The 25,814-nt window shown below is 41.8% G+C and overlaps 1 protein-coding gene across 2 annotated transcripts in view; it reads left to right on the top strand.

Moving 5' to 3' along the window:
- The first annotated feature begins 1,811 nt into the window (after nucleotides 1-1,811).
- RPS6KA2 (ribosomal protein S6 kinase A2) overlaps nucleotides 1,812-25,814 on the top strand; it is a 296,264-nt gene continuing 272,261 nt past the window's right edge. The window contains exon 1 of one of the 2 annotated variants that reach the window (XM_061471390.1): nucleotides 1,812-1,924. The gene's annotated coding sequence lies outside the window, so the exon portion shown is untranslated. Of the gene's footprint in view, nucleotides 1,957-25,814 lie in introns of both variants that reach the window. The other variant, XM_061471391.1, reaches the window with a different exon arrangement.

The raw sequence follows: 25,814 nt of genomic DNA on the forward strand, positions 1-25,814 counted from the left end.
AAGGGGATATTCCCTATGGAAGAGAGTTGAGAGTGGAGTTCCTATGGTAAGGTGACAGGACTTCTGTTAGCAGCATAAAGGTCCTGAAGTCCTTAGCAGGGACATTGGTATGGATGGTCCAGGGTAGCTGAACAGCTGAACATTTGTGTTTAATTCCCAGCATTAGCTGTAGGCAATCAGTCTGTGTGGGAGTTAATTAAGCCCTGAAGTCCCAGATAGACATAATGAAGCTAGATTGGGGAAGTACTAGACCTTTGGGAGAACATGAGTGTGGATTTGTTAAAAGAAGTTGGGGAATGGGGGAGGAATTATCCCTTGCATTTTGTTTTACTGTTTATTGAGGATAGATGGAAGGGCTGTGAGGAGCTTTTACCACACCGCTCCAGATTTTAACTGGCTGGGACTCTGTGCAATCTAGCTAAACTTGAGCCTGTTGTTTTTGTTCTTTCTGCTATGGCCTTGGTTTTATACAAGCTTGCAAAAGCTTGAAAAGCAAATTGCAGGTCTAGAGTTCAACAGCAGCTCAAAGCCTGCAACATACCCTGTGTATCTGAATGGCTCTAATGAGGCCAAGGGAGCTTTGTTTTGAAATCTAGAAGTGTAACTGCTCTTGCAGAATTCTGCTTTTTGCAAGGAAAATTGTGCCTCATTTGCACAGAACTAAGACCTTTGGTTTGCCTCTGGTCACCATTACCCTGCATTCTCTGGTTTAGTACTGCTATGGAAGTGCTACAATGCTGGTCTAATTTTTATCTCCTTTTGTTAAGCCTTTGGCCAGCTGATGGTCAGGCTCATTTGTCACCTGTGCATAATGCCTTGAGATTTTCTTGGAAGTGGCCTTAGAAGTAATTTATGATAATAAATTCTGCTATACTTGCAGAAAAACTGTGTTTCTTTTCTAGCACAATATAAGCTTTTATTGATCAGTACTCATACAGCAGCCTTGGCAGGCTTGTGTTTTTCATGCCTTGCTTCACAAATTATGCTTTGATTTTATTTTATTTTTTGAGAAATATAAAAGCGAGCTAGTGACATAAAAAGGCTCTTGAAGGAGAACATGGAAATCATAACTTAGGGGACATCAGACAGAAAGCAAATATAAAATTTTACTGCAAGCTTAATTTTATTTACAGCCAAGAAAAACAGATGAACATTGAATAAATTTATTAATCTATACATGTTCCAGAGCTCTTCAAATTATATAGATAGCAAATGGATGATAAGAGAAAACCCAGGAAATCAGTAGCTCAGAACATGAGTTTGTTTTACGAGCCTTGATTTATGCTGTTTACACCCTTTTCCACTCAATAGTTACTGTCAGCAAATTACTATTGCTATAATTTAACACTAATCTGAATCAAATTAGCAGTGAGCTAGTGCATATCTGACTGACACCCCCATGGCTCAGATTTCAGACTATGTGGGTGCCTGCATTTTGTGTTTCTTTGCCTACAAGCTCTCTCTGCCCTTGCTCAGAGGGAGAACATGTGTCTGACTTGCAGCAAGCAACACCGTGAGAGGGTGAGCACTGCTAATGCAGCAAGAAGGCAACAGTTCTAACCTTCCCAGGAAACTGTTTCTGGAAAACTCCAGCCCAGAAAGCACCCCCAGCTCAAACACCATAGATATTGTCCTTTCCCCCTGGAGCCTAGGTGCAGGTAGCTCTCATTCAGGTGTCCCTTATTATACTAATGAGGAGCTATACATTAGCACAAGCTGGGTATACCATAAGTTTCTCTGGCTGTGGTTTCTTCTGTAGGTTTTGCCAGCTCTGTGTATGGAGGTAGTACTCTGTGGCAGTAATGCCACCTCTATGGTGGATGTTGAAGTACATCATTGGTGAGGACTCTGAAAGCTGCTGCACCTTGAATTCTGAAGGTGGGAAAGCGGCTTTGGCCAGCCCTATTTCTTTACTGCTTCTCAGGTGGGTGAAGAGAGGCATCTAGAAGTCAGAAGGTATGTGCTACCAGCCTGGTTTATTCAACTTGACAAAGTGATAAATGGTGTGGAAAATGTATGCTCTGTATGGGCAGGCTTGCTACTTCTATGTGTGTTATCCTGCTGTTGTGCTGTGGGGAGGGAGGCTGGCTGTGTGGCATGCCAGGCTCACCTGTGAGTACCACTGTCCCAGTCTTGTGTGCTCCTGTCCTGCTGGTAGGTAGGAATTCTGGTTTGGGCATCTAACTGTTCTCAGTGATATTGTAGAGAAAAGCACTTTCTTGACCTGTAATGCCTATTTTGGAGAGTGGCTGTATTGCAGCTGGCATCTCTCTCTGACAGTGGGCAGCGCAAGTGATAAATGCTTCCTTGGGCAATGCGGTTTTAATTTGCCCATCTAGTTGTTCTTTGGGCTTTATTTCCCTAAAGAAATATGAAATGAGAGCTATGTGGGGGTGGTATACAGCTGTGCTGCATAGCCTGGTTTCCTTTTCACTCACACAACATGACGGGATTGTAGCTCTGGTCTATGATTTTCTGTCCCCAGCTCTCCCCTGTGCCCTTGCCTTTGCTAATAGTAAATGGAGTGCTAAGGGTGAGTTCTTCCTGGAGTCACACAGCTGATAGATGCAGGTTGGGCTGCAATCTAAAAAGCCTTCAACCATCACCCGTAATATTTTTCAGTTCTTGAGTTCACACATTTAAGGCTGTACCTCAGTCATCTCATATACTTGTCTGTAAAAATAAGCAGCTACTATGGTATTCATTTGGGAAAAGGAATCAAAATACAGCATGTGACATACTTGGGGACAAAAAAAAAAAGCCAGCTACAAAACTGTTACTTCTGTGTGGTTTAAAATTCAGAACACTGAGGAAATTAAATTAATTTTAGGTTGGGTGTATTTTTTCCCCAGAATTAGATACATAACACCTGCAATCTTTAGCAACTCTAGTTTGCTTTCTCATCTTCAAGCTAAGGTCATATTTAAAAAGCCAAATGCAAACTGGTTGAAGTGGAAGAAATCATATTGAATATTAATTTTGGGGTTAGAAATTCTCTATTTCCTATTTATTTTGTATGACTATTTTCTGCAGTCTTTATTGATTTGAATGTCACATGTTCTGTTGGAGAGGCAACAATTCCATTTGAAACTAAAGACACTTTACGTAGCAAAGCTTCTGTAATGATAGAGGATTGTTGCAGCTTGCTTTGAACAGACTTTGTTGCGTTCCTGGCTGTAGATTAGATCCCTTGAAGAAGGATTAGTGAAGCTGAAGTATGTCACTATGACTTCAGTTGGTGCTGCATTTGCTCACATTCTGGGTGGGTGCGATCATGATTTACTGACTGAAAACCAACAAAACCCTCTGATGTCCTGGTCCTTCCATCCACTCAAGAGAGCAGCTTCAACTCTCCCAAAGCCAGAAGGGGTCTATGTGAATTTTTTGAATAGGTGTGGTTTTTTTGTCCACTGTTTCTGCAAATATCACTGCAGTTGCAGGAAACTTGTCTGCTAAAGACTGGACAAGTTTCTTTTATCTGAGTAGATATACTAATAAGAAAGTGGGCCTTTAGCAAATAGAACATGATGTATTAAAGTGTCACTTAGTCCTTTTTCTTGATGCTTTGCTTCTTTCCCTAATGTTGATAGAAAAACGGATCTTCTTTTAGGAACACTATAATCTGAAGTTATTTATCTTGATGTGTTTAAGCAGAGTACATATTTAGCAGGATCTACATGAAAGCATGCCCTAAAGTGAACTGGTACCCTTGTCATCAGTCACCTAGAGTATCTGTCATAGTTACTGGGTAAATTACCATGTGGATTTCTATGACTCAGCACGTAATCTTATGTCCCATTAACGTAACCCCTGTTGATTTATGTTGCAAAGTATTGCTTGCAGTCTCCTGATATTTCTCCATATATTTCTAGGCAATCTTATCTTCTCTGCTATCCATGTTTCTTAGTCTACTTCCTGACCTAAGGCTGCTTTATGAAAAATGTAGCTACTGAGTATTCTGTCACCAGAATAATGTTGTTCAGAATAATGCTGTTCTGTCACCAGAATAATGCTGTTCTGTATCTGAACTAATATCTTTGTTATGAAATTACAATTTCCTTGTACTTCGAAATGTAACTGCTGACAGAAACAGTGACCTGTGTAAGAGTACTCTGTTCCATCAGTGAATGTTAATGAAGACCTAAACTTATTTCTGGGCTCAATTCCCTCTGTGTATGTTGGAATGGGACAGATGTTCTCCTGTTTCAGTACAGTCACTTCCACACTTGTGAGATGCAGACTTGTTGCTGTGCTATCTTGTTGGAGTTTCTGCCAAAAATTGATCTTGGCTTTCTTTCTTCATGAAGCTATTCCTGCTCCTTTAATAAAGTTTGAGTAGCTGAAGGGGACAGGTTGAAGCTATTGTCTTTCTCCATTGTGCCCTGTGGGCCTTGCAGTGTGCCCCACGGCTATGGCATTGAGGGGACAAGCCTGAGGTTTCCATTGACTCTTGAAGTGGGAGGGTATTGGTAGTGTCTCTGGGCACAGTGAGTGTGGAAGGAATGAAGTGGAAATAAGCAAAGGGAGTCCCTAGATCGAAGGTTCTCCCACCACAACTTGAATTGCTCTACTGCTTCCAAACCAGTCTTCCTGACCCCAAATTGAGGGTGATGTGACTGTCCCTCTCTTCCCTTCCCAGTGCAGTTAGTGGCTGCAGTAAGTGTTCAAGCTGTGCTGCAGCCCCTCAGAAGCCTTGATGCAGCCTGACTTGAGCTGTGGTGTTCAGCCCTCCCACCTGTCAGAAGTGGCTGGCTGCAGTGTGCAAACAGGAGCTCCTTTGCTCAGCCAAGCACTGCTGCAACAGTAACTGGGTGAAGATTCTTATCCTTGGTGTGTCCTTGGGGTCTCTGCCCTACTGCTTTGTGAGCTGGTCCTTGACAAGTTATGCAAGTATTTAGGTGAAAACATAGTCTCTTCTTTGCTTGTGAGATTAAAACGTGAAGTCACAAATTTTCCTGTAGCCTTATGGAGAAGGAAATTTTTCACCATAGCTGATTTTTATTAAAGGTGTTTAACTGGTGTTTTTAGTGTAATGAGTAGTTACTACTCAAATGGGGAATACCCCAGTAGCTTGCACAGGCGACTGCTGTGTAGGATCACTTGGCTGAATGCTTCTGAAAGCCAGCATCTTTGCCACAAGAGTTCCTTAATTTATTGTTAGGTGCAGGAGGTAGCAAGCAAAACTACCCTGTGTTTGGCAACTCAGCTCTGCAAGTGGTTAATGTCTCACACGGCAAGGAGGTTAACACGCTTTGGATGTTGGGCAAACTGGCAGTGAATCAGCTCAGGATTTCCAGCTGTGCAGGTCCACCAGTGCACATATGATGCAGACAGCCAAACTGAGAAAGCAGTCACCATCTGGTGTAGTGTAGGTGGCCTTCAAGTGGGTTAGGGTTATGTTAACCTGCATCTTAGACAGAGTTTGGCTAATGCCATGTGATGCTACATGGTGCTGCTTTCTGTCTTCTGCACTGGCTCACAAGCCACAAGGTGCACAGACTACGAAGCCAGGTCCAGCATTATACCTCAACTAAACTGATGGCACAGTGCAGAAACGCAGTGGGGCACCTGCTGTTCTAGCTTCTTAGCCCTATTGGGAATATCAAGTAAGCCATGCCTGTGCTGAAAGAGGTTGGTCTAATATAGATATCTGACTTAAGTTTTCTGTTTTCTAAGGTAATTCTTACAGTATTTAATCAGTTCTTAACATTACTGAGTAGTTAATGTAGGATGTGTCAAGTACCTGCAGCCCTAAAACAGATAATTAATAAGGATTAATGTGAAAATTGTTCCTTTTTCTACAGCGGCCATCAGCCCTCATCTGTGTTCCGCAGAGGCACCAGGCTGGTTGGTAATACTATTCTGTTGCACCCTTTAAACTGAAGGAGCCTAATTACCATTGCTGTTCTTGAAGCATGGATTTTAATATTCAGTCTAGAACTTTCTCATTGAATACAGATGGGGAAGCCAGAGCATTGCAAAGGTTAAGAATTAAGCTGACCTTCTCTCTGATGTTGAATAGCTTGCATTTCAGCAGACATATTTTAATTTGAAAATGTTAAGCTATGGGCTTTGCAGTGGACAGATGCATGCCGCTTTGAGCTGCTTTGATACTATATGCCTTATTTTATCTGCCACTGTTTCCTTTTGTGTTTCTCAGGGATGACCATGTACTTCACAGCTGAATAGCAAATTGCTTTAGCAGCACTAGGAACGCCTATTATATTGGAGTAAGCAACCTTTCCCCTGTGCCTTGCACACTTAGCAATGTGTAGGTGTTTTATGCTCCTATGTTCTGCAGAAATGACGGGGAACATCCATGTGCTGAACTTGAAGTAGTTAATGCTGAAGCACTGAACAGCGACAGCTTTTGCTGAGGAAATGTAGTCATCTTGTTTTAGTAATGAGCCTAAAGCATTTCAACATCTGCTCTTGGGAAGAAAAAGTAGCGTGGGGGATTTTGTTTGCTTGCTTTCAATCTAGAAGGGTAGCTTTTGGTAACTTTGGCATGAAACCAAAAAACGCATAGGCAACTGACTTCCTTCAATCAAAGGATGATATATGGTTCCTGTGCCATTTAAAGCATGCCCTACTTTCAGTAGTTCTAGCATTTGGTGTTGACCCATCCACTACAGATTTCATCCATCTAATACAGGCTTGATGGCACAGATTATAGAAAACTAGTCATGCACAGCGTATTTATTCCATAGTTGGGATGGTGTAATGACAGATTGAGGCTAATATGGGACTACGGTCTTGCTTTCTACTTCCCTGACAGAAGGCTGCATTTTAAGGTAAACTACATAGGCTATTGATGGATCCACATATACTAGTGGACTACATGAATCTAACATAATCACTGGCATGTCTCCGCATCCCCCCTTGCTGTTGAGACTGTGCCTGGTCTGCGTATGCATTACTACCTTCCACTGTGCACTGACAAAAATGTTGTCGTCATCACAGGGGATGGGCAATCCTTTAGCAGGTCTTCTACACTGTTTTCTTCCAGTTTATGCTAATTGTTTACTATTAACTGAAGTATTTTTAAGTGTGCCTCAGTCTTTCTGCATTCCTCCCAGATCTGTGCCTGTGTGTTGGAAAGGACAATACATGTGCATATTCCATAGGTAGAAATATCCTACAGAATGAGGAGGATAAAAAGTTGGCTGCTTGCTTGAAATCTGTGTATATGTGCTACAGGGTAGAGTTCTTTCTCCCTCAGAAGGTCCATCCTTTTTAGCTGCAGTATGTAGCAGGGCTTACTGGAAAGGACCAAAGGGAACTCTTTTTTTCACGCCTCAGGAGACAAAAGTAATCTGCAGGAAATGTTGCTAATGCTCTGCTCCTATTTGTTCTTATCCTAGGCAACCTTTGGGGAAACTGCAGCATGAATTCCGTTGTGCAGTCTGATTGCTTTGGAGATTAGAGGATGATCAGTGGTCAGGCATCTTGCAGCTGAGCATTCAAGGCTTTCCAGGAGCCCTTTGGCAGCCAAAACAGTGCCAGATAGGTGATGAGCTCAAACGTGTGGATTTTTCTCTAGTGCAATGTCTGAAAGGGACAGGGGAGTGTTACTACTTTGCCCCAAACAATTTCCCACACAAGCACACCCTTCTACAGCAGTATTGACGCTTCAGAGACCTGACCCTTTTTCAGTGCTGGGACTTGAAGTAATCTGTCATTTCAGAAAATGTTCCCTGTACCTGTTGTGTGCCTGAGAGATGCTGAATACAAAATCTAACTTTTGCTGGCATGGTGCTGCAGCTGAACAGGCAGGTATCAGCCTTGACCTAAAAAGCCATGTACAGGAGAAGGGGCTTTACTTGGGTGAAGACCTGATTGAAATGTAAAGCAGGGAAAGAAACGAAGTTAGGCAGACGGTGCCAGTGAGGCCAGCTTAACAACAGGTGATGTTTACACTGTGGCAAACACGAAGAAGGATTAAATGTGGAGGAGAACCTTGGGAATGCCCTTGAAGAGGATTTTTTGCTGGCCGCTGTGTCAGTAGTACATGCACAGATCCTGGCAGAAAATGTTGTCTAGCTCAAGCCTTGAGTGAAGTTGTGTGCAGATGAATTCATGAGTTTTGTCACAAGGTTATTACGTTAAACCTAACACTGAAGTCATGAACCTCTAAGCGTGTTGAGATACTGACATAAAATAACATGTCTTTGCACCTTTTCCCTTCTGTGCATCAAATGGGAAATAGTACTTTCATTTTTCACAAAGCAGTAGTGAAAGTTATTGAAGTATCTTAATACGATTTATAGACAATGCTCTTCAGAAATTTTCTTCTTACTTATGAATCTCCTGACAGTGTAGGAGTTTATGATAACACAGCAGTGTATTGATGTGTTTAATCCCCCACTCTGCATGTGGCAGCAGTCATTAGCTAGTACTCAAGAGACAGGTAAAAATAGGTTAAAAATCACAATGTAAGTAGTCCAATGCTTTGTTACACAGGAGATAAAAATGCTTTTACACTCTTGAAGCAAGTTGAACTAATCTTGCAGTTCTTGTCCTAGCTAGCATATTTGCAAATATTACTTCTGCTGAACTGTGACTGTTTTCTTTCTATATCTTTAATTAGGAAAAAAAAAATCCATAACTATTTCCTGTTCTGACTAGACTTCTAGTGTGTTGTCAGAAGCAAATTGCTTTGAACTTCCATTTGCTTTCTATATTCCATGTATGCCTTCCCTTCTTTCCCTTATATTTCTTTATCCCACTCCTAATGTTGTATTTTTAGAAGTGCATTATTCCAAGTTTTGTTATATCTAGTCACTTTTCTGATACGATGTCTTTGTAAGTGGATCATGAGGAGATTTGGGGAGGGAAGCATGGATTTTTCTGCTACTGTGTTCATACAAAAGACTATCAGTCCTGGTTGTCCATTAGATGTTACTAGAATGAAAATGGCTGATCACATTGTAGTGACGTGATTAATCATATAGTGCTAGAAACAATTTTTAGTTTCAAATTCTTGTAATTAAGTATGCCCATTTCTAATATGAGCAAAATTAGTTTGCTGAATACTTACTGGAGCTTGTGGACATCTAAAGATGCTTTTCCTCACAAATGAAGAGTCTAGCATAATACTTAAATAATTAAGAAGAAAATCAGTATCCTTATTAATAGACAGGCTGTTCTTGAAAATTCTCCAGTCAAACATAGTTCCAGAGTTTAGTGGTGGTGTTCTGAGTAAATGCAGCAAAACAAGGGGAAAGAAGCGACAAACCTACATCAACTGAGTTTCTTTTCCGCTGAGGCTGAAATTTTGCTTTGCTTTAGGTAGGGATAAGGAATGGAATATGAAATACATGCTTTGATTACTCTGAAACTTGAACACTTAATTTAGGTCCAATTCATATCCTGGTACTGAGTGCAGTGAGTCTACTGCAGGATACAGGCATTATGCTTGTAAAGGAGATATATATGATAATAGATTTTTATCACTTGGCTTTCTCTTTGTTTCTACCTTAGGCATGTTTAAACTGACCAAACAAATCTGGAAATACATTTTGGGGTTTTGGTATCCCAGTTTGGTAATAGATTAATACTTAAGCATGTAACTGCATATCTCAAATTCTTAAACATTAGATCTGCATGCAAATGTGTTAAACTTGACTGCACATGCAATGATCCCAAACTTCCTAACTTAATTTGCCTCCTTTAGGATTACCTGGACATGTCCTACTTGCCCAATTCCCTGCTGTTGCTCTCAGCCTGTGACATCCAAGCTTTGTGTCCCAAAGGCAATCCTGCAAACCTAAGCTAAACACAGTTTTTAAAGTTCATTACACATGAGATATTCATGTACAGTCTTCATGTATCTACTCTGGGAACATGTGTCTGATGAAGATCTCTGCTTTTTGTAAAGCGAAGGTGGCGTGCTCTGAATGTGTGCCCGATTTTAGCTCTGGCCTCCCAGCTGTTGACACTACAGGGCTGTTCAGGACAGCCTGCATGTCAGGTTAAAGGCTGTAAGTACGTTCGCCTCCCGTGTTGCTGGGGAGGAAGCAGGGCAAAACATGAAAGCCAGGGGATATATAGCAGCCAGGTAACTGTAGCTTTTGATTCCAGGTATGCGTCTGTTATGTGACTGACTTCACTCCCACCACACTTTTCTTCTGTGAGCGCTGAATAAAGCCAGTAATCTAGATATTTAATTGCTCAATCTGTAAAGCAGATGAAACTGCATAATTGGTGTTAAGAGTTGTTAGTTCAGTGTTGATGCAGATGTCAGATAAGTGTTCGTATTCTGCTACAGAAGTAAAAGTATGTAAAAGTTCTTGTGTCAGTATCTGTATGCACAGCTCTATGGCTCTTGTTGGCTTCTGATTGTTTTTCTTTATTATGGTCAGTGAATTTGATGCTCTCTCTCCTAATCTTGCTTGGCATTTAGCAGGCAGTTTATTCATGTTAAATAGGGTTTGAGGGAGCTGAAATGGTACCAGAGGAGGAACACTACTCAAATATTCTTTTGTAGACTGGCAAAAGAGTTCTTGTTGCACAAATTCCTGTGCTACAGAAATAAACTGACTTTTTGAGCATGGAACGGAAGAAAAAAATACACTTTTCATGTTGACTTTTCTGAAATAGCTCTTTGAAGAGCAGTGACTTGTTTAGCTGTAACACCTTTGGTGATAAACATCTTTCATGATAATAAAATTGCCTGAGAAACACAACATGCATGTTTAAACCTCAATTTGAGGAGAACCTAAGTCAACATCTCCATAAATCAGTGTCTGCAGCTGGGTGTCTGATGCAATGTCACATCTGTTACAGGAAGGTTGTAACAGGCTGTGAGAGCTGAAGGAGAAGGAAATGGCATCTGAATAGACAGGCTTTACTACAGGCTTCATAGTAAAAAAAAAAAAAAAAAAAAGAAAGTAGGTGATTAGGGAATTCTTCTTAAGATGGGAATGAAATCGGGCTAGTTAAACTTCAGCTATCCTCCTGTTAGCTGCACTCCCTATCCAGTTATCAAGGATTTGAATTGTGGGGGAAAAAATGCTGGTCTAATTACTTGATTTTTCTCTTCTATGCTGCATCCGTGCCCCCTTCCCCTCGGGTACCCCGGAGAGCAGCCCCCCCGCCCTCCCCACGCAACCGTTGCCATAGCAGCGCCCGCCGCCGCTGCATCCTCGGGCTCAACTTTCCCCCTTCGCCGCAAAGCGTTCCAGAGCGGCCGCGGCGGCGGACAGGGACGAGACGGGACGGCGGGCGCGCGCCGCGGGCTGCCGAGCGGCTGCATCGCCTTGCCCTGCCTCCGCTGCTGCGGAGCGGCCCCGCCCGTGGGCTCCCCGGGGCGCGGCGGCGGGCAGCTCGGAGCCATATTGCAGAGCGAGCGGAGTGTCCCGGGCCGCGCTTCTGCGGGTGTCCCAGCGCCGGCTGACGCCTCACCGTTCCTGTCCCTCCACTTCCCTTGGCAGCAGCCGCGCTTTCCTTCTGCTAGATCCCGGCTTCTGGCAGACGTCGCCCAGCATGCCGATCGCCCACTTACTGGAGCTATGGAAAGGGATAGAGGTGGAGCCCATGGAGACGGAGGTGAGGATGGTGGCGGCGGGGGGGCGCGGGCGGACTCAGCTGTGCTGCCGGCCCTCCTTCTCGTCGAGGGAGCCCTCTCGGTGCTGCCCTAAGCCCCGCGAAGTGGAGGGTGATGAGCATCCCTTGCCGAGGGCGCCCCCGAGCTCGGCTCGGAAACCTGTTGCCCCGCACTGGAGCGGGGAGCGGGGTGTCCGGTGCGGCTTCCCTCTGCCCGCCCCTCCACTGAGCTTCGATCGGAACGCACTCTGGGGATGTGGGGAGGCTGCAGGGGAAGGAGCGTGTAAAACCGATGGAAACGGGCAGAATAGGCTGAATAACCCTTGAACTCACGTTCAAGTTAAGGCTAGGATAGGTCCGTGATCCTCAATTCTGCCTTGATTTCTGAGCTGCCTTGCGTTTGTTTTAGTATCAGCACGAAATTCAAGCCAGACCCTTGCCCGTTACCTCTAAATACAAGACTGTGCTTCCAGGATTGTACTTGGAAACACAATGCTGTGGTAATTAGCTAGCTGTTGTGTTATATCACGCTCACGATTTGTCTTCTGGAGTTTTCACTACCTGCAATTTAAGATTGTCATCTGTCAAGAAAGGTATCTGTTTTGCGCAGTAATGGGCAGAGTGGATTCTTGAGTATTTTGGGGGGCTCTGGAGTAGTGCAATAAAAGCAAAGTATTTCAGGTCTGTTTCCAGCACCGATGCAAATTTGTATCAGGCAATAGAAACAGATGAGAAACTTGTGAGGTGTGGGGGCTTCTGTTTTAACACTGCCCCTTGCCCTGGTTCTTTAGTCAGAGTACTGTAATAGGGTTTTGGGGAGAGGGACAGAGGGGAGTGTAACTTAACCAGCCAGGTTACAGAGAGCACAAACCACTTGTCTCAAAAGAGGAGTTGCTGAACTGTGGAACAGATTTCGTACAGAGTGCTTGTATTTAAACAATACAGCAGAAGTGATGCTGTAATGTATTATACCAACACAGCTCATTCTGGAGACCCTAGGTTAAGAACAAGTTTCAGGGGTTTACATAATGTAATTCACTCCTGAGTTCTGCCACTTTTTCCACTTTGTGTGAGGCAAGGAATCTGGGTGCTCACAAATAGGTTATGTCCGGGAAACAGCATATTGTTCCGCATCTTGTTTAAGAAATTGACTGACACCTGATTAAGTCACTTTGCCAGTGAGAAGACTTGTATAGCTATACTTATGGTGAACAGTTTCCCGCTGAACATCATGAAAACCATGCTTTTCTACACCCAGGTCTGCCTTACCATTGACCACAGTATTCAAAGTCTTGTTCTTTTCCTTCCTCCTTCCCTTCCTCCTAAAATCAATTTGTTTTGTGTTTCCAGTTTGTGGGTTTTTTAATTTCTGCCCCAGGCAGAACACACTTCAGTCACTGCTCAGATTTTTTTTTTTTTTTTTTATTTTTCTGCCATTTACTCCTGGGAAAACTTCCCTAGATCATAGGGTAAGCTCCTGCATCAAAGCCTGATGTCCATTGCTTGGGACAGTGGCTTTCTGTTGTCACCTGTTTTGTTGGTAGAGACTATTTAGACTTTTTTTTCCAGAAAAAAACTATGTGGGTCTCCTTACCAAGTGTAACTGACCCCTTACAATGCTAGTTAATCAGATGTCTGGTTTTGTGGGATTTGGTGGCTTTGTTTGCATTTCCTGCTTTAAAGAATACAATAGCTATGAGCTGCACTGTTGCATCATTCTTTCTGAGGTTTTGCTTATGAACAGTTTTGAGGGCTAAGGAGTTACAGGCACAAGCTTTCTGCTATTTAGATGAGAGCAACAGAGCACATCAAAGATACGCTATAGCTTATGGCCCCTTTAAATCACAACATAATTCCTAAAGTACTGTTTGCTCAAATCCAATTAAGGTACATAGAAATTAAAATTGTCTGCTGTGGGCTATTGTCCATGAAGACCAGTCTTTGCAAACAGCAATGACATTTATTCTTTAATGAGCTGAGTGCAGCTCCAACAGTAATGATTGGGCTGAGCCGGGGGAGCTGCCACAGGCTCTGAATCTGTGTGGGATACAATGTTTTCATGGTTGTCTACAAGTTGTTCTTTTTCACGAAAGCTCTTCACAGTTAGTAGGCAAGGAGGGAGACAGTTTCTTTCTTTTATGCATATGGACCTCTTTCTCCCCTTTCTTAATGCCAAAAATCTCTTTTAAAATAGAGGCATTTATGAGTGCCTGTGCATGACTCAAGTGAATGACTTGCAGATATTAAAGACAGCATTTATAGTAAATCAATCTCTTGATAAGGAAGAGTGCATCGAGACCATACTCTATGTTATATTTGTATAAAGGAAGACTGGAGCAAAATCCTGCTTGTCACCTGTTGATTCAGGAGGTCATTAATTGTGTCTGACAAGTAAGCAAGAAGACGGGGATAATTGCTGGGTCTAGAATTTCTTTGTGGGTAGGCAGAGTTATTGATCCCTCTCAAGCTGGATGGGTGGGGTAGTGAATTACATCCTTGGGAATATTTTGCTGAGGAAGAGCTGTGTGATCAGTCTCTAGTGTCTCTACCTTTTTCCAAAGGGTTCATCATGTAATAGATTTCATCTGAGTACCCATTAAATGACCATTTTTAAATGGGAATTCAGTGGTTAGAAAATTTGTTCCTATTTATGCATATGTTCTATTTCTTCACCAAGAAATACCATTTCAGTTCTCTAGTTTGTTCATGAATAATCTCCTTTAGTGCTGCATTCTTATGCAATTGTTATGACAAATATGGTTTCGACTATTCATCAGCAACTTTAGTAGTGCTAGTGTGCTCTTTTCTCCTATATCTCTTGGCATTTTATGTATCTTGGATGTTCTCATGGATTCAAAGGTTAATCTGCCTGTCCTGAGCATGAAGAATTGAACATGCTTCCTACAGCAGTATGAATTTGAAGTGACTTTACTGATTAAAAGTAAACTGACTGTATTTTGTGCTAGAACTTGGCTTAGAATTGTCTTTCTCAGTAGCATACTTATGAGTCTTTTTTCCTTTCTGCTTACTAGCCTGTGGTAGAAGATGCTGCTGCGGATGAAGAACCTGTAAAAGAGGTAAATCTGTTTATTCATAGATCAAAAAAATGTTAAAGAGATTACCATAATATAGTCTTCTGCCTTCATGGAAATGAAATGTCTCAAGTGGTACTGCTCCACATGCTGCTAGCCTCAGAGATGCAAAACCAGCCCATTTTTGGTCTCTTATTAAAAAGTCAAGTGAAAAAAAAAAACAAACCAGACTTGTTCAACTAGAGGTTAGAGAATTTTATTTTAAAGATATTATCCTTGTGCTCTTTCCAAGACTGAACTTGAGATTTATGCTCTTTTCTGCAGGGAAGATTTTGTAATAACCTTAAAGAGTAGCTGTCATCAAAGCAATGCTTGTGTATTGTGCTTGATGAATTAATTCCAAATACTGTTAAATGGAATTCATGCTTGTTTGTCCACTAGCCTGGCTGTTCACCCAAAGCAAGACTGAGCCAACTCTTTCCTTCAAGTTAATTTATTTCTTTTAGTACTGTAGTATTGTACTACTGTGTTAGTGAAAAAAAAAAAAACAAAAAAAAACAAAAAAAAACTCAAACAACCCCAACCTACAGAAAAAACAAGTGTTGCCTCAAAGTATATAAATGTCAAATAGAAAAAAGAGAAGGTGGTATGAAGGTACAAAGAAGGTGAGAACAAACCAACATTCATGATTATGATGAGCTGAGGGCAAGGCTTGGCTGCAAAACTGACTGCCGTTGGTCCCAGCTGTTAGTACAAAATGCTGCTGGCTTGTGTAAACCAAGGTGTGCTTGGAAGCTTGTTAGGTATTTCTCAAAATGAAGAAAACTGAATTCCTTCACAATTGAAGGGATGCTGTAAAGACACCTAAATAGCGACAGCTGAACATGCTAAGCTTCCCAGTGTCACTTCCTCCTTTAAATATTAAAACTTACCTTTGTGATGTTTGGTTTCTGGTGCAAAGGTATGCTTTTGTGGCTTTCTGCTGTGTTGAAGGAATAGTTTTAACTTCCATAATGATAGAAAGGAGGAAAAAGTATTTTAGTTTTTTGAGCTCTGTGAAATGGCTGTACCTTCCAAATGTAACTTTTCCCTTTCCTGTTTCTTGAGAGTGCTGAATTACTCTTCAAAGAAACTATGTCTGAAAGTAAGTGCAGGTAACTGGGCTCACCCCATGATCTTTGAGGATATAGCTGGAGATTAAATATCTGGCTTGCAGATTTGGGTTTTAGAAGGACTACTTTTTTGTTGTTTTGTTTTTTTTTTTAGTAGGAAGACATTTTCTAACTGAATTTAAACCAAATTAATTTTCATTAGGGATGCATCTTAGAATTCTTAAGTTGTAAATTTGGCAGAAAGAAATTACGTGTAATGGCTATTTATATAGAAACCTCAGTCCTGTGTTCTCTCACTTTCTGATGCGTTTACGGCTGTCAGTATTTCATTTTGCAATTTGATGTCTGTAATTGAGTTTATCTTGCTGTGTGTCTATCTACTCCTGCCTCAGCTAGTCAGTTGCAGTGTCTGTGTGCTAAGTGGAAGGATATACTTATGTCTGATTGAAAAGCCTGCTACACCTGTGCATTATAAAACACGTACGCAGTGACTGCTAACAGATTGACTGAAATAGCACTGTTCAATGTAGAAATACCCTCACCCTTCACTTAACTTCTATGTTCCTTCATTACGCAGTACTACAGAAAAATAAAATATGAAAAGCTGTGACTGTTTTCACTGATGCTCTGCTGCTGTCATGTTACTTCAGCCCTTTACTGGCTTAGTCTGTAAGCCTGTTCTCTTCCTATGAAGCTTGCATCTTACTGTAGAGGTACTGTAGGAAAGACTACACTGTTCTGGTGACTTTCTTACTGATAGCTGTACTGTGCCAAAGCCATTCTTCTCCAGGAAACATTAAAGCATGATTTAAGGGATGAATTAAAATCATGTAATTCAATGGATCGTGTTTGCTTAAAGGGTGTTCTTGTAAATAACACGCTTCAGGCTATGTTGGCCTCCTGTTTTTTCTCCCACCCTGTGTATAATATGAACAAATGAGATGGTGGCAGAATGCATTATGAAGACAGTGCTGCTCATTTTCCTGAGGTCTGATCTTGCTGTTGGACAGCTTCTTTAAATGTCTCGGGACTGTAAATTAGCAGGATTATTGGATACAGCAAGCATTTTCTGAGGCACCTCTTGATCCTAGAGTAGTGTGTGTCCTAGGGCTCTGCCCTGGATTTTTTTACCTACATTAATCAGGATTGAGATCATCAGGGTGTTCCCCTAGGAGGTCCTCTGAAAGCTATGGACCCTGTTTGTCCTACCACAAAGGCAACCAGGTTAGCTGACGAGAATTTCCTTTAAAGAACTTCAAACTCCTCCAGGAGTCTGTGCTTAGACTTGTTGGATGCAGTTTTTCCATAAAGTGATTTTTTTTGGCCAAGTGGAATTTTTGATATAGAGAAAGTTTGACCATCTGTGATCATTAGAGGCTCAAAACTTAAAGGTGATGTGCCTTGTGGTCTGGTCTAGGTCAGAGTTAAGCATTGACATGCTATCTAAATCCTCTTTGAAGGTGTAGTTGGCAACAAAATTCTGTCACATCTTTATAATCTAGTGAACATATGTGTAATACAGCACACAGCACTTTGAAACTACAGCATTCAGAAGTCGGATGGCAACATTGCTTTGAGCTGTTTTACCCTTTCAAGGGAATTGATGCTCTAATTGAAAGCTTGTATGGGTTTGGTTTTTTTTTTTTGCAAAAGAACAGGGGAGATGCAGTGGAAATGTTCATATCCTGCCAGAAGCAGAACTGGATAAATTCTCAAGTTTTTCTCTATGAAAAAGAGCATGGCAAAACCGAAAACAGCAGGACCTATGGTTACTGTTAACTCTTGTACAAACTTCCCAAAGACACATGTAACTTCTGCTGATACTCTGTATGCTTGCGCAAATGTGAGTAATAAAATTGGAGGGAGTGAAGGTGGTGGATGCCCTGTGTGTAGCCGCATGCATTGCAGGCTCTACCACTGCAGCTTGTCCCTTCACTGGATGATACCACTGAGAAGAGTCTGGCTCTGTCATTATTACTTCCTCCTTTCAGGGATTTATACATGTTAATAAGATCCACCCTCCATTCTTTCCTTACCCCCTGCATTGTGTTCTCTAGGGGGAACAGCTCCCCTTCCTCAGACTTCCCTTTCAGGTCACATCATCTCATCCCTTGATCTTATTTTGTGATGGTCCACCTTCACTGGGTCACTCCGGTATGTTCATGTCTCGTGAACTGAGGAGCCTCAAATAGGATACCGCTCCAGATGTCTTGGCAGTACTGAGTAGAAGGTAAGGATTACCTCCCTTGACCTGCTGGCAATACCTTTTGTAATACAGCCCAGGCAACTTTCTTTGCCCGAAGGATCCATTGCTGGCTCATGTTCAACTCATCCATCAGGACCCTGAGGTCCTTACATGCAAAGATGACTTCCAGCTGTACGGGCCCTTGCCCGTAGCAGTGCATAGGATTTTTCTTCCCTAGGTGCCAGGACCTTGTGTTTTCCTTTGCTGAACTTAAGGATAATCCTGTTGGCCCATTAACCCAACCGCCTGGTGTATCAGCTACTGCCCCCTGTTTTGTAAAAGATCTATGAACTTGCAGAGTGTACTGTCTGGTCATTGAAATCATTAATGAAGTTGTCAAACAGTACTGGACCTGGTACTGACCCCTGGGTTATGCCACTGGTGACTGGCCTCCAGCTGGACTTTCTGCTAATTACAACCCTGCATGGTAGTTCAGTTTTTGATCCATTCCATTTCCTGCTTGTCTAGTCAATGTTTCATCAATTTGTCTGAGATGATTAGGTAAGGTTTTTGACATTGTCTTCCCTATCAAGATAAAAAAACACTCACTGCCCTGCTGTCATTCACCAAAACAACCTTCTTTTCATAGAAGGCTGACAGGTTGTTTAAGCACAATTTTCTTCTTAGCTAATCTATGCTGACTAATCCAAATAATTACATTGTCATTAGTAGGTTTGGGAAGTTTCAGGAAGAGTTTGTTTTATCACTTTTCCAGGGACCGAGGTCAGGCTGACTGGCTTGCAATTCCCAGGATCCTCCTTGAAGATAGGAACTGTATTTTGCTTTCTTCCAGCTCTCAAGCAGCTCTCCTAATTTCCATGAGCCTTCAGAATATTGAAGACCATCACAGTGGCATCAGCCAGTTCCCTCAGTACTTGCATATTTGTATGTTCAGTTTGTGTTCCCTAACCTGACTCTCTCTCACCAAGGACAAGTCTTTCTTTCCCACTTGTCTCAGGGGCCTGGGATTCTCAAAGCACTCGTGTTACCAGCCAAGATCAAGGCAAGGAGGGCACTGGGTACCTTGGCCTTCTTGGTGTGCTTCGTCGCTATCTCCCCTTTGCCACTCAGCAGCAGGACCAAACGTATTCCTTTTGGTGCTGATATAGCTGTAGCAGTGTCTCTTGCCCTCCGTGTCCCTTAGCAGATTCAGCTGCAGGTGGGCTTTCATGACATGGTTGCTATGTGCTTAAATAGCCTTAGTATTTTTCCTGGTCACCTCTCTGTGGTTCTTCTTCTGGTACTTCACTTTCATGTCTGGGCTCTGTCAGGCTCCAGGTTCATCCATGTAGTCCTCCTCCTGTCTTTGCATGATTTCCTGTTGGTAAGGGTGGCCAGGTCCTGAGCTTGGATGAAGTGGTCCTTGAAAATTAACCAACTCTCCTGGACCCCTCTTCCTTTCAGGGTAATTCTCTGTGGGATTCACCCAAGCGGGTGTCTGAAGAGGGCAAAGTCTGAACTACTAAAGTCCAGGGTTGTGACCTTGCTTTTTGTTGTGCCCTTTCCTCACAGGATCTGGAGCTCCTCTTTCTCGTAGTAACTGCAAACAAGACTGCCCTTGAACTTCACATTCTTAATCAGTTCTTCCTTGTTTGTAAGGATCAGGTCCAGCAGAAGAGCTTCTCTTACCAGTTCCTCAATCCCCTGTGTAAGGAAGTGCATTCATCAATGCAGGAATCTCTTGGATTGTTTGTGCACTTCCAGAAGATACCAGGGCAGATAAGATGGATCCTTTGAGGATCAGGGCCTGCTCACATAAGGCTTCTTTCAGTTGTCAGAAGGCATTTACTACTTTCTGGGCAGATTGTCTGCATTAGGTACCTAACAGCATCGAGGGCATATCTGTGCTAAAGTAATGCTGAACTGTCAGCAACAGCCTCTTTTTCAAAGGTGCTAGGGTAGTATTTAAGTACAGAGACAATAGAGAATGTTTCCAGGCTATTTGTTGCAATCATCACCAGGATTATCGCAAAACAGCTTAACCACTGTAGTAGTACTAGAATTGCTGGTATATCACTTCATTTCTCTGACCAAAAAAAGCAGCTAACTTAAGGCAGGTCAGAACGTTCTGGTTTGTCATACAGAGTTGCTTTTGTTGCAAAACTGGGGAGCTGGTGGTTGGCTTTTTCAGTGTCTGGTGAATTTCCCTCGTGTCTCCTACTTTAATTGATCAGTGGTCTCAATACACTTAGTACGGTGTCCTGGGTTCAGCAGTAGCAGTCATGTGTCTCCTTCGTGGTAGCTGGTGCAGTGCTGTGTTATGACTTCCAGCCTGGGAACAGTGCTGGTGATACCGATGTTTTCGGTTGTTGCTGAGTGATGTTTACCCTGACCAAGGACTTTGTGAGGCTCATGCTCTGCCAGGGAGGAAGGGAAGCCGTGAGGAAGCAGAGATGGGGCGCCTGACCCAGGCTAGCCAGGGAGGTATTCCATACCACAGCACGTCATGCCCGGGGTGGGGGGTAACTGGGAGTTACCCGGAAGGACACGGGCTTCTGGGTGGGACTCGTTTCTTGGCCGGTGGTATCGTATTCTCTTCCCTTGTTATTTTCTCTTATCGTTGTCGGTGGTGGTAGCGGTGGTGATTTGTGTTGTACATTGTTTGTTGGACTGTTCTTGTCTCAACCCGTGGGAGTTGCACTCTTCCGATCCTCCTCCCCATTCCTCTGGGAGCGGGGAAGGAGACAGCCCCGAGGGGAGGCCTCAATTGCTCTCAGCCTGGCACCACTCACTGGGATTGAGTGAACAAGCTGTCTGGCTAGGGTTTAAACCACGACAAATAGCAATCATGACTACATAGCAAAGCAAAAAAACCCCAAATATCTACACCTCAGTGCTTAAGCTTGCAGGTCTCAGTGTGTGCATTGATGGTCCACAAAACTGACCAACTGTTTATTTCTCTACTTTTGTCATGTGTTTCGGTTCTCAGGAATGATCACAGAACACAAGCTTTTCCTGTGGCAGGAAGTTGTTAAAGAAAATGACTGGAATTCATAGTTATTTGGACTGGGTAATACTTTTGTACATTCACGCACACAAAGCCTGTACCTTGTTAAAAACCTTGGGTCATAGGAACAGCCTGTCCTTTCAGGGAGAAGCAAATGGAAAGCTGATCATCAAATGAGTGGTATGGCACAGAGCGTAGAGAAGTATGATTGTATAATATGATGTAAACATCCTTGAGGGGGGAAGCCTAGTTTGGGTCGCTAGACGATGACAGCAGTATGTTTATTTAATATGCTGGTTTTCTTCTTCCCTTATAAAACCCCCCAGACCCTCAGAATTAAGGAACCATGTGTTTAAAGAAAATCAAAGTAATGAAAAATTGTCTTCTTGTCGAGCAATGCATTATTACAGTAAACAAGTGATTGTGAATCCAGTTATTATGCTACATGCCTATTTAAAACAGAGATGGCTATAAATCTCTCTAGGATGACCTGGTTCTTTCTATAGAGGGATACTGAGTAAGCTCCAATGTGGGCCCTAATATGAACCAGAAAGTTACGACCTTTTATAGGTCTTTACCGAATTACACTGGTGATGTATTTCAGAAACAAATGATGGGTATTTCTCTCCTTTCAAGAGTAGTTCTTTGAGATGTTAGGTAGGTAGTGTAAGCTGTTCCACCTTAAATAAATGTTAATTATTTAAAAAATATCAGTACTTGACTTATATGAAAGATTTGGTAGGTAATAATGCAATGAATTGATTTTTAGTTTTGTTGTTGTTGTTGTTGTTTGGGGAATTAATCTACAGTGTTTATCTCCTAACACTACTTTTCCTTATTTCTTTTGAAGTAAATAATTGCAATTTGCTTTGGAATTAAATTGATCAGGCAACCAATAAAATATTGGCTTCCATTTAACCTAATGCAAAATAATGTATATGTGTCCTTGACAGAGGTGAAGGGATATTGCACCATTGACTCTTTGAGGCTAAAATGGGAGAGGGGACAGCTAGGGGTTGGAATGAAAGAAGTGTCTCCTTCTCCTATTGCACCCCAGAGTTTGTGTTCAGCATCCCAGCACTGGAGGGAAAGCTGACATGACGACATATGTGCTATCTGCTTTGAAAGAGTTTTGCTACTTCTGGTTTCTTTACAGATAAACTTCTTGTCACTGTCTTCATCAGTTGAATCGGGACAGATGTAGGGGCGACATCAGCATAAAAAGAAATCCCAATTATATATATATTTTATTAATTTCTTTTTTTTTACTTTGGTCTTTATTCTTCTAGTCGTCTCCTCCCATACAATTCATACAGCACACAGACATAGCAAACTTCAAATGTTCTGGGCAAAGTAGTGTGAGGAAAAAGTTGCTACACAAACTGGAGGAGTTGTGAAGTTTGAATGGGATATCATTAAAATGCTTCAGCTGTTAAACTCTAGTTTCTAGCTGGTTTTACTGCAGTCTCAGTCTGTGCTACTTTTTTTTGAATCACTCTTACTGCCTTCACTGTGGTATTGTGACTGAGATACATCAGAGACAAGATAATAGCATTTAAAAGTAACTTCTCAAAATGTCTTTATTTAGGTCTATTGAGAGTTAGATGAAGAAATGATGATGATTTAGCTGGTAGAGAAGTTAAGTGACAATTATAATTGGTGGTATATCTTTCCTTACCTGAGATAACAGCTGATGCTCATTCCCACTGAAGTGTGACTTACATGTGTTTGCTGCAATTTTCTTGAGCCTTTATTGAAACAGAACTTTACTGTGGTAGCGGTGTCATCTCTGTTCCTGATACTCCAAGAAGTACTGATTGCAGTTGGGTGATGCAACCAACAGAGTTTAGGGACACTGCATAAGGAGGCGTTTGTGTTGCTGATGTGTTTTTGATTGTGTGTTGGATTTTTTAAGCTTAGTGTTTAGCTATAGCACAAACAACTAACTAGCCAAATTTTTCCTAATTTGGCACTAAAGCCGCCAACTCATTTATTGAGCAGACACTCAGATGCATAACAATATATGTGTTCAGAAGCTTTCAAAATAAACTTTGCAGACTGGATTGTACCAGTCACTGCTGAGCAAGTCTCATGCTGAATGGGGAAGAGCTTCTGAAGAAGTGTATGCAAGATATAAAGCACTTCACAGAATTCGGCTGCTTGGTTTTGAGCAAGGTTTATTACTTAAGGCAAATGAAAGTTCATCTGGGGAAAACTGTTCCCGCATGAAAAATGAACTTGTTCCATAATGGCAGTTGGTGCTCAAGAAAGCTTGTTGGCTATGAACAAAATGTGTCATCAGGAGAGATGAGTCACTTGGCAGTCCCTAGAGTCAAAGATAAATTGTTTCTACGATAAGTATAGTGTCTCCTAGAGAGCTGTATTTTTCTAAGTGGAAAGAAACTGCAATTTACATGTAGCTGGTTACAACTCTAGGGTGCAAAAATCCATTTTCCTTACTACAATGAGCTGAAAGTCTCATTGTTTTCCCTTTTTTCCCTAGTTTATTCTAGTTTTCTTGCTTATACTATGGCTTATTCTCTCAAGAACATAGTGGTTTTTATTGAAGTAAGAATTCTTTGTTTGAATCCTCTTTTCTCCTTTTCTGCTTCTTCAAGGTTTATAAGTAGCTCCCCAAAGAAAAAGTTATGTGGCAAAAGCAAGACGGGCACTGCTGCTGCTCTGGAAGAAAGTAATTTACTGATTGTTTTCAAGGCTTTGATGAGAAAACTAGGAAGGTAGCTCTACCATCTGTGGCTAAAAATTAAATTTCAAATGGACATGGTTAGACACAAGGAAGTTATCATGTAGTCATTGTAGATGTCAGGAATTAAGCTTCTGTTTCTAAGCAGTTACATGCTTCAGGGTGCAATTTATTTTGTCCAAAGACATGACTAGATTTCCCTGTTGACTAGCAAGGGAGCTTAGAGTAATATATTAGTCCTGCTGCATTTGAACAAAAGAGTCAGAAACAAGACTTCTGCATATTTGTAAGATGTCTAATCAGTATGTGTGCTTGTTCATTACACTTGGAGATTCCCAAAAATATACTGAAACCTACAGTGGTGTGGGAAATTCTAGTATGGGTTGGTTTTTTTTTTTTGTTGGTGCTCTAAATATGTTTTGGAAGCTAGGGAGGAAGGCCAGCTGTACCCTCTTAAGCCCCTGGATGTTTAAAAACTAGCATATGTTTTGTCTCATTTGGCCAGTTTTTTCTGACAGGTAGTCAAGAACTTCATGTTGTATAAATGCTTCTGTAGAAGTGAGAGAGTTGCATCAACACCAGAGAAGTGTGGGACTGAATATAAAGACATGATGTCTATGGTTGCAGGTGGGTATTTGTACTGTATTGCCTAGTAAAGCTAACTGAGTTCCTGGCTGTTGAAATCTTTGATTCAGCATCTACGTAGAATTTCTTATGTATCTATGTTGCTTGAAGTATAGGTATCATGATCAAATGGCCTTGTTGTAATTATATGGACTTAGAACCTTAAGTCTTATAAATATTTTTAGTCTGGATGTGAGTGAATGGCTTAATGAACTACAAAGTCTGACCCTGCATAGACCTGTCTCATTGAAAATACAGGCTTGGATTTCCTGATCACTGTTATTTCTGTATTTTGTAGCTGTTTTTTCACGTCTTTAATTGCTGTGTTTGTGTGAAGTAATTACCGAGTTTTAGCCTGGTCTAGGATTTCTTTGTTACTAAACTTCAAGATGGGGAGGGAAAGCATAGTGTGTCCTAATTAGTGATTATATGTGTGATGGATGATTGAAGTACAGCATATCCCTTTTATTAATGTCATACTTATGATGCCCTGAGTTTTAAGTGTGGCATTTAAGCATATTTATTCATGTTTAGGCACTTGAATAGCCTGATCCTTTTGTACACTGAAGCATTGCTCTCACCTCCAGCAGTGAGTGAATTTATTTAGAACGTTTTAAGTTCTTCGTACAGTTCTCAATTTTCAACTGAGGTGAGAAGGTAGTCCTGATATACTCGGCAATACCTCTTATGGAAGAGACAGAACAATAAACAATATAGTAATCTTTCAGCATTACTTATAAACTCTTTTGCTTCCTGGTATGTGCTAGTAAACATGTATGTCTAAGTCTTCGGTATTTTCCTGTGAAATACTTCTATTAGGATAAACAGTCTTGAGACACTTGTACAGTATATATTACAGCAGCTTTTAACACAATTTGCTTTATTAATCTAGTCTTAAGGAGACTAAAGGTTGTGAGTCACCCTTCCTATAAAAGGAGCTGATGCAAAGGAATTAAACTGCAAAAGTAATGTCTTGGTTATGTATGTCAGTGAGCCTTCTCTGAGTGTCTGTTATCTGAAAACTCTGACTTACACAGAAGTACCTGTGAATTTCCACATCTCATAGTATGCCTGAGGGCTGTGTTACGGATTATAGCCCTGGTATTTAAAGGTGCAGAGCACCGTGCTTGAAATGCTGCAGCTCCAGTCCTGAAAGGTACTCTGTGCACTTAGCTCAGCTGAATAGGGAAGGAATGGTAAGGGGGGGTGTGTGTATGTCTTTATCCACACTTACTTATGCATTTAGCTTAAAATTAAAAACTTGGTCTCTTCATCTCAAGTCACTCTGGGAGTCTCCTTAAGAAGGCTCCCTGTTACTCTGCTGGGGAGAGTAAGAGGAGGTGGACAAATTTCTGTTCCTAAAATCAAGGCTATACCAAAGTGATGCTTAGCATTCTCCAGCCTCATAACTGCAGTATTTCTGACTGGACCTGACACAACAGACCTCTGGGGTGAGGTCTGTCTGAAGTCTGTCCTGCAGCAGCACTGCAGAGGAGCGAGTTGTGGAGGTGGGGATGATAGAGTCTGTCCAGAGGGAAGTTTTTTCTAGGATGGCTTTCTTTAGTCTATCCTGCTTGTCAGCATGCAGTGCAATCCAGAAGTA

The sequence above is a fragment of the Pezoporus flaviventris genome, unplaced genomic scaffold (assembly GCF_033815535.1).
Source record: "Pezoporus flaviventris isolate CSIRO_AGI_PZ_B2104156 unplaced genomic scaffold, CSIRO_AGI_Pfla_v1 ptg000066l, whole genome shotgun sequence".
NCBI classification, from domain to species: Eukaryota; Metazoa; Chordata; class Aves; order Psittaciformes; family Psittacidae; genus Pezoporus; species Pezoporus flaviventris.